Source organism: Gossypium hirsutum, chromosome D01 (genome assembly GCF_007990345.1).
Source record: "Gossypium hirsutum isolate 1008001.06 chromosome D01, Gossypium_hirsutum_v2.1, whole genome shotgun sequence".
Classification (NCBI taxonomy): domain Eukaryota; kingdom Viridiplantae; phylum Streptophyta; class Magnoliopsida; order Malvales; family Malvaceae; genus Gossypium; species Gossypium hirsutum.
In genome coordinates, this window is record NC_053437.1 from 32,788,295 (window position 1) to 32,798,432 (window position 10,138).

General features: G+C 35.4%; 1 pseudogene; it reads right to left on the minus strand.

Moving 5' to 3' along the window:
• Window positions 1–1,714: 1,714 nt before the first annotated feature.
• On the minus strand, window positions 1,715–6,676 carry LOC121203566 (transcription initiation factor TFIID subunit 12-like; annotated as a pseudogene).
• Between the last annotated feature and the right edge of the window lie 3,462 nt (window positions 6,677–10,138).

A 10,138-nucleotide genomic window follows, 5' to 3' on the forward strand; every position in this document is an offset into this window, starting at 1 on the left:
AGTTTAACTAAAAGATTATTTCTCAAATTTGATTGAAAATAGGAGTCATACTTAACAAATATGAGTATTATTATAAATACAAGAAGATGTAGGTTTGAGTGCGCCGAAACATATTATCCTCCTTTTTATGAGTTAGGGAGGAGCTGCTGATGCTATATACAACAAGTTTTTATTCTCTCACAACCACCTTTGGTGGTGCAAGATGTAATGTTGAGTAACTAATCTATTATTATCGATTAATGTTATAGTTCAGCTTCCTTTTGTAACTAAAAAAAACATTACAATTATAATTTGTGATTAGTTACATTTGAAAAAATGAGGGAGAAGAAATAATAATGATCAACTGGATCACTATAATTTAATTTAGTTGCATTGATGATTTCAAAAAAAAAAATGAGAAATACATAGAAAACATGAATTTATTATATTTGTTAACTAAATATAGGTAGATAGATTGATAATTCTGGTTTTTAAAATTTTGTATGTTAATTCTATGTTTTTTTTTGTATGTGTATATATTAACCTTATTTATAAAAAGAAAAGCTATTCACCAATTTTTCCTTAAATGTTGTTAATCATTGTTACTCTTTAATATGAACAAAAACATGATGTATTGAGAAAATCTTATAAACCATTTTTTTTGGTATTATTTACCTAAAAAAGCAAAGTAAATGGAAGGCAAACAGATACAATTTGTTTTGTTAATTAACATCAATTTAAAACTAACAGTAAAGGATTCTTTGGACTCCATGAGTAGATTACGATATTCATATAACTCGTCCAACAAATTAAAATTTTCATTTTTGCTTCAAATTCAGCTATTAGCCATAGTATATGTAACTTTTTAAATATACTATGGTAAAGTTTAAATCTCATTTGTCTACTTAAAAGTTTCAAATAATTATCTTATATATATTAGACTTTTTAATTTTTTTTATAATGATGGAATTAGTTACTGTTTTTAAATTCAATCAAGATTAAATGGGTATTTATAAAATAAACAAATTTATCTTTTAACATATTTATTTATTGATACTTTGATTCTTAACTTTTAAATTTTAGAAGCAAGCATGTAAGTTTAATTTGTACAAAGAGAAATTTAGTTTTATATTACTCCACAAAATTGAAGGCCTACCAAAATGAATCATGTATGGTATGAGTAAAATACCGTTCACTAATTGGGAAATACAATTTGCTTTTTTTATAACATTATACAAATTGTATAATTTAATTTAAACAATATATTATTATTTATACTATTATTTAAGCCCCTTGTTAAATCAACTAGACACCAACTTGATTAGAAAAATTACTAATATATACTTTCATATGTAAAATAAATTATATTATTAAAGAGTATTTTAATATTTATTTAAAAATTATATAAAAATTATGCATATGTTAGAATTTTCAAACAAGCCAACTACATTAATAAAATCTTAATTTAGCAATCAACCAAAATTTTATTTAATACTTTTATACATTTTAAATATATATATATAAGAAATGGAGGTTATAGGATCGTCTTCAGGACATGCAACATAAAAAAGCCCATCGATGCTAGCAGCAGAGTTTCACTACAATATGACAGGCGATATCATGGAGTTTCGAGAGTGTTTATCTGGGATTGGAGTCTAATCTAGGATCATGCCTGCTTTCACTTGGACTCATCATCAACAGTAAGGATTTCTGGCTACATAATTGGACAGAGTAATGGTGAATGATAAGCGATCAGATTGAAGCAAGAAGAGTTAAGACATTTTTTTATGGAGATATCTCCACAAAATTTTGGGAGAAAAGGAAGGAGACAGAAAATTTAGCAACTACAACACCAACCCTGATACAGACATGGTGTGACTGGGAGAAAGATCTATACAACCATTACATCCAACTGTTGCTAGCAATTGAGGTTAGTTTTTATCGACAAAATTCAAGAACCTGGATTCAAGAGCGGGATTTCAATACCAAGGTTTTTTCATAGTATTTTCAGCAAAGCGCAATAAGAGCATCATTAAATTGTTGTTCAATGTAGGAGGGGAAAAAGTTTGGTTTGTTCTTCCCATCGACGATAATGCTTCTCAGGCAACCGATCCCTGCATAGAATGAGCAAATATGGACATCAACAAAAAGGATACCTTTAAAAGAAACCTTTGAATTATGCACAGCAGCCAGCACACAGATCATGGAGTATGACACTCCATGCTGGGTTTATCTCTCTTTTAATAAAACATCAGTCATCTCAGAGAGCAAGATAAGACGAGCTCACTACATTATTTGAAAAGAAAAACGCAGGTTGCACATTTGTGACCTAAAAAGAATTATAAACAAGTGAATAAATAGGTGCACAAGGATTAAATTTGTTGAATTGGTAAAACAATGCGCCAACAGTTTTCTATTCATGGTTTTTACTATAGCTAACAATCATTAGAGGCCTAGGTCAAGAACCATTCGAGTGTTCAATTAAATAAATGCTGATTGCAGAGGTGTTCATCTCTCCTTTTTAATAGAATACGACCAGGATTTCAATTCCAATCTTTCTCGGATAGCAAGATAAGAGGGGTTCATTACATTACACGCAAAGAAAAACAAAGGTTGCACATGTGACTTAAAACAAACTATAAACAAGTGAACAAATAGGAGCACACAAGAAATCTTGTTCAATTGCTGAAACAGAATCTACCAACAGTTTTTATCCTTGGTTTTAGCATAGTTAGAGGCCTAATTTGAGCACCATTTGACTGTTCAATTAAATAAATGCTGATGCTGAGTATATGAATATTAGTTACATATGCTCGCATGATAACTGGCATACCTTCTAAAAGGATTCTGAGAGAGAAATGTTGTCAAAAAAAAAATAGAGCCTCATGATACTTCTCGTATTTTAACATTTGGAGAACCCAAGATATTAGCAGCCGCTTTTCCAACGTTACCCTTTGTGTTTACAGCAGTTTGTCCAATGATGTGCTTAGCATTGGCTGCCTCTCTCGCTAAGATTGATTTCTTTATCTGCCAAAGAGAAACAGACACCAGATACATAAATTTACAAGAAGAAAATAGCTTACCATAACATCAAGGGAATACTATCTCTCCTCATACATAAATGTAAAAGGGAAACATAAACATCTTAATTAGTTCATATGTTATGAAATGCAAAATATACTGGAGCAAAAATTTACCACTGCAAGCCGCTCTTTGTGAACCTCATTTGTAATCTGCGATACACACAAAGCCACAAATTTTGAAAAGTCATAAATCTCAATCTATAAAGAACAAATGTGCATCTAACATCACCCTCCTATGGACAAAAGAAAATAATTTACCGGTTTTTTGTAAGTCTTAATCTCATCACCACTAAATCCTGGAAGAGTCAAATTCCAATTTCTCTCTGTATCAAGCCATAAAAAAAAAGTAATATAAGTTACAGTACTAGATGTTTTTAAATAAGAATGAGAAACTAAAGAGGGTAATTTTACATAATAACTAACCAAGATGTAGGAGAATGTCTTTTGCTTCCAATGTATCTGACTTTCTATGCTTGGCCAGTGAGCAACCAAATGTTGTGATCTATTTAGAAGGAAAAAGAAAAGGATAGCATAATGTTTATATCAGATATTGAAAAGTTTATATTATAAAGCACAAAGTACCATATTAACTATTAAGTGGCATACCCACATAAATGCAGTGAAAAAACAACACAACAACAGACAGAAAATCAAAATATCCTAATTAATCAAGGAAATATAAGGTCCTATATAACATAAAATTGAACTCTTCATACTAAGTTCGGAAAGAGAAAGCCAGGAATATAATGTGGAATTAAGCTTATTTTCATTAAGATTTCAAAAACTTTCCACAAGATTCATCAAGGTCCATTTTCACCTTTTTATTAGCTGATCAACCTATTTGGCACAACAAATCATAAAAGGACAAGAAAAAAATTTATTTAGATCGAGTTCATAATTTACATTGTTAAAAATATTTTAAATCCATAAGCCATACTTCATTGTTTTCGCATAAAGCAAAATAGGCTTAATCTAAGAGAAATAAAAACTACAGTTGAAGAGCCCTTAAGTATTTTGGAATCTGCCCAATTCAAAATGTATGTATAACGAATTCTTCGAAAAAATGTTCAACAGCTTACAGAATCCACAAAGTCTTCAGCAATATCCACAAGAATATCTTCAACTTCAGGATCCAATTTCTCAGATGGATCAATCTGTACAAAAATATAATGTCATATTTGAAGATACAGAATCATGGAAACTCCATAAGAATTCTACAAAAACCACAATAGAAATACATAGTAGTCAGGGTATGAGGAAATGCAAATTGAAAAAGACCCATCTTGTAAAAATCATTCAATGAACTCCTTGAGAAAATGTGTATTCTAAAAATTACATTCACCAAAACTTAAAGGCTGAACATCCCTGTGTCACTAGAATCTTTGTTGATGATCATAAAAGTTTATATTGGTGACTAACATACAACCACTGAAATGGAATAACACAATACCCCTTGAATATAAACCAAAAAAATGGAAGGCCATTTAGAGACACTAACGGGTATGAAATGTGGAGGAGGAAATTTGCTCAATACTATTAACCTTTTTACATACTGTACATATACAGCTTTAGAGAATTTTAATCATTTCCTTATATGGCATAAGATACTAGATATCTTTTCATAAAAGGTACAGATTTTGGTAGATAAACGTAGAATAAGTTGGAGAAAAGTAAGATCCAGAGGTATAATCCTAAGAATCCTAAATGTAAGCTAGTTCTAGAATAGTTCACCTGGTTAACTATATCATGGATGCTTCTTTTGCTAAGAATCCGACCACCAGAATCATCACTTTCTGTAATTGCTGCTTTGTTTTGGGTCACCTGGACTGTGCTTGGTTGTACCATTGCGAGAGAAGAAGGCTTTTGATTTGCAGAGCCCTGGGATCTGGAATCTTGTTGTTGATGAGGTAGAGATTGTGAGGCCCTTGATTGCGAAAACTGTTGCTCAAAATGTTCCTGCTGCTGAATCGATGATATATTTGCGGTGGCACCTGTGGAGATGATACATGCTGCTGTTGTGAAACTGTTTGCAACGAATGATGTTGCTGGGTATATGTGCCCTCAGCTGTGTCTATGCCAAGGGGTGGCAAAGGTGGCTTCCCTTGCGCTCCAGATGATAGCCACGGCTGATTAGGGGATTGTGGAGTTTGTAGAGTACTTGGTGTTGAAGAAGAGGAACCAACCGCTGACACTCTCATAAGGCCATGCCCTTGGAAATTCTACAAAAAAATGAAAAAGAAAACAAGGAAAAAAAAGGTCACATAATATTCAAGGAAAGGCATCAAACACAAATTCACCCAACATTTATAATCATGATGACAATAATGTGTTCTTTTCTTTCACATTCGATGATAGGAGAATGGGGATTGGTATGCTAAGGATCGAACCCTAGGTCTCATGCCACACAATACAAGAATCTGGCTATGAAGCCAAGAGGTTGTTGGCAACCACAATGTGTTATATAGTAGATAATAACACCTTAGCTCTCTTGACGAACTCCTTAAAGCAGCTTACTTCAACCTACCAATACTATATTCAAATTAAGATTAAAAATAATAATACAAGTCAGGGAGAAAGGATTAGTATTTTCTAGATTCAACCAACAGTTCTAAGCAGCCTTAAAAATCTAAAACATTATTAAGAACTCTATTAAAATATGCTAAAACTGTTATTACTGCGACCATTTAAATTCAACTAACATTTTTAGCATTATTAGAACATTATTGACAAAAAATCAATGTCATTTAAATTAATAAAAAGAAATAATATACATTAATCCTTAAAAATAATACTAACTTGGGTAGAAGGGGACTGGCTAGTTGGTGAAGATGTTGGTCTAAGAGATGATTGCAAAGGCCTTTGTTGATGCTGAGCAGAAATCCCACCTGGTCTCATTTGTGAACTTGAACCAACTGATGATCCCATCCCTATTCCTCGCATCATTGGCCTTGCCTATGAAAAAGAAATATCACAAGAAGAGGAAATTTCAGCATCAAAAGCTCAAAATCGTGAGTGAAAATAACCCACAAGCTTAAAATCCAACCTGGGAAACATTGGAACTAGAGGTTCCACCGAAGGAATGGCCAAAGGAACCGGTAAACGGAGTGGATTGCGGAGGTGAAGGAGAAGGAGGCGAGGGGCCAGAATGGGACGAAGGAACACCGAGGGCAATGCTGCCTCGCGGCTGAGAGGAAAGTGAAGGGGAAGGAGACGATGAGGCGGAAGGAGAAGAGGAAGAGAAATGAGTGAACTGGGCAGAGTGCTGTTGCCATGGCCTCGAGAATGCAGCGGCGGATCTTGGCTGATGAGAGGGGAGAGCTGGTTTAGGCTGCGGCGGCTGTTTCGGTGGTGGTATGGCGGAAGGTAAGGGTTTCGGGATAGGGTTGGGGTTAGGGTTAGGGATTGCGGTAGAGGATGTTGAGGACGGGGGCGTTGGCGTTGTTTGTTGTTGAATTTGTGGCTGCGGCTGTGGTTGCGGAGGTGGGTCGACGGCGGAGGAAGGAGGAGGAGCATTAGGGGTTGGCGGCGGTGGTTGCTGTTGGTCCATCAGGAGTGCAAGGATGGAAGGATTGAAGAGGAAGTTTAGTTGGTTTATCAACTGTAGACGAGCTCTCTTTTCCTCTCTGAACTTTTAAAACACACATTAAATAAGCTATTGGATAAACTACAAATTTAGATCTTAATTTATAAATTTGTCAATTTAATCCTATTTCTTTGTTTCGGGGTTTGAATGAAAATGTTTGCACTAAATATAAGGAAAGGAGTTATAAATATTGCTTATAATATCTGCAAACTTTCTATGGGGATTGGATAGTTGTAATCTTCAATTTATTTATTATCTGTATTAAATTGGATAATTGTAATCTGTTTTATTGGATTTATTTTCCAGTTCATTAAACTATCATCATTTAAACAAAATCTCACCATTCTGCATCTAATCTCCCTTGCTTAATACACTTAATGCATCAAAATAGGTATCATCATTTTAGATACTACTAAATGTTTTAATTAATATTATTAATTCCTTAAATATTCTCATTTGGATCATTTATAATTTTCTTCGACCGTTATTAAGGGTTAAAGTAAAAATTATCACGGTTTTAAAAAGTTGATTGACAAGGAAGCATAAAGAATGGTCAAAGAAAAGCTCTAAATATGCAAAATTCTGATAACGGAGGTGCTAGTGATTCAGATCTGATGGGGATCGGAACACTAAGAAAGTGAGATTAAGGAAGGAATCGATGGAGAGGTTGCTACTATGGTTGTGGACTCTTATCTAATCCCGAATTTGTCTTGGAAGGACAAGCTTTAGGGGGAGGAGCAGTCATTTTGGTATGGCTTGTAATGACCCTAGCGAGGGAAGTGAAAGTGATTTGAGTTGTTAGAAGGTGATGTGAGTACGACCATGGTCAATGGGATTCCAGCAATTGTCTTCTCGACAGTATTTAAGAATTCTCTTCAAAGAGATGGAATTGACGGTCGTACTCAAGCTTTAGGGCGAAGCATTGGCTATAACATCTTCATAATCAAATAGCAGCCTATGGAAACCTACAAACCATTCCATCTCATGGACATAGAAACAATTATTTTTTTGTTAGGTTTCAGAACAATAAAGATTATAATCGAGTATTGACTCAGGGACCATGGATCATTTACGGCCAGTACCTTACTGTTCAACCTTGGACTAAAGATTTACTTCATCGTAGCCATATCCCAGCGTGGTGATGGCTTGGACCCGGCTATCGAAACTCTCGAGATTTATATATAAATCGAAGACATAGAGGTCATCAGGGGCTAGTCGAAAAAGTGGCAAAACTGGATTTTTTAAACTGATAGCAGAACCAGAGGCCAGTTCGCTCGTCTGGCTATGTTTATTAACATTGACAAGCATTTTCTTTCTCAGGTTATGGTCGACGGCATCGTCTAATGAGTGGAATATGAGGCGCTTCAACAATATGTTTTTTACAGTAAGTACGGGCACGTCAAGGATTTGTGCCTGTCAGTGGTGGTAAATCTGACCTAGAAAGTAATGTAGAAGCAGTGGTTGCTAACTTAAGCGAGGTCGTCGGTGGAGTAGAATGAAGGATAGGATCGGAGTACGGACCATGATATTGGTGAAAAGGAAATCACAGCGTAGTCAAAGGGATTTACGGGATAATGACGTGGTGAAAACTAGGAAGGAACCGTTAGGATCCAGATTCATGGCACTAAATGCGGTGGGGGAGATGGGAAATGGTAATGGTGAGGCTGATGAAGGAATTTCAGGGGGAAAGGAGAAGGAGAAGGCGAATAAGGCTTTGGGTGGTAATAAGGCTAAGGTTAAGGAAATGCCTAAAGAAGGTTTGAGCTTTAGTAATGGTGCAGGCCGTGGGGGAAGTGCAGGCCTTAAGTCCTCTATGGGGCCTGCTAAGCCTACTAGTTTTTGGTAGTATGAGGACTGTTAATTTAGGCTCAATCTAGTGGTTTACTAGAAAAATAATGGGAAAAAGACTCATGCTGGCAGTTGGACTTAGCCAGGATAGTGAGGGGTCTGCTAATAAAGATATATCCAAATTAACTCAAATTCTTTTCATTGGACATGCAGGTTTGGCCCAGGATGATTCGACTAATGATGCTTGGATATCGAAGTAGATGTCAAGTGATATGGATTCAGGGTTAGGAAACATTAATTTTGGAAATTTGAGGAAATAAAACACACTATAATTCCACATTTAAAGAATTAGAGGGAATTGGAGTCCTAATAACCGATGGCGTCCTTGATCCAGGAAAACATTCAGCAGTGATTTTCTAGAAAGATTTCACTTAAACCAGCAGGGTATTTCAGTCAACTGATCTTAAAGACATTAGATACGGATACTTCAGGCCTAAAGATAGCAAGAGTGGCAGTAGAGATTCATCGGTTGTAGTGGTCGAAAGCTTTCTAATGCTTTATGGGTTGAGAGAGCCGCTTTAAATTTTCCTAGATTTGCGGATTCCTATAGCAAAATCCATGGAGGATGTGATAGAGCCTTTTCTTCTAAGTGTCTAGTAAAGTAGCGAATGATGCCTAGGAGTCGTAGCTCGACCGTGGATGGTTAATGCTCTAGACATAATGGTATGGTTCCTAATTTTGTATAATTCATGAATTTTCAATTTTTTCTTGGAATTGCAGGTTGTGCAAGTGTTAAATTTCTTGAGTTTCCAAGAGTACAACATGGAATATAACATGATATATTAGTCGCTTGAGCCAAAACGAGTGGTACCAAAACAAATAGCATTATCGCTAAGCTAGGGTTCCAGTGTTCACACTGAGTAGAGGCGATAGGATATTCCGAATGTATTTGGCTTGGATGGAAAAATTCAATTCGTGTTGAGGTGGTTCGTAGTCACCCTCAGTTTATTCTAACTCGGTTTGGCATATTTCTTCCTAATACCAATTTTTATCTCCTTTATGATGGAAGCCTAATCGACAGAAACGAAAGGACTTTGAAAGGATTTGAGATCTCGATTCTGTTGGGGCAAATTCCATGTATCTATTGGGATTCAACACAATCTTATCTTTATAAGAAATCAGGTGGTCTTTCTAACGGAAGGAGATGTCCCTATTTGGTGATTGTGGATATGGTCGGGAACATGATTTAGGATTTAGAGGACCTCCTTTTACTTGCATAGGGCTCTTTTTTGAGAGGTAGATCGTGTGTTGGTAATGAGCTGGGTCCACAATTTCCAAACACTTGCACCCACTTCCAAAGGTTAAGTCTCACCATATCAGCCTTTCTCTTGTCTAACTGGGTTACTTCTAAGAGGTCGCCTTTTCGTTTTGGTAAGTGGGTAGAATGTTTATGGTATTTTGTGGGTGTATTAGAATTTAGAGGGGAAATGTCTGTCTTTAGCCAAGCTCTATAGCCTAAGGAGTGAATAATCATTTTGGCATCCACTCGAGATATTGATTATAATTTGCATATTCAAGGAATAGGCATTTCTGGTTAAATCAGTTTTCAAGTGATTTGCTTTGCGGAGTTGAGTGTCTGATCACGAAGATCTTGGAAAAAGAGGAGGCGGTGGTTTTAATCTAGGGGTGCTCCTAAGTTTTTTCA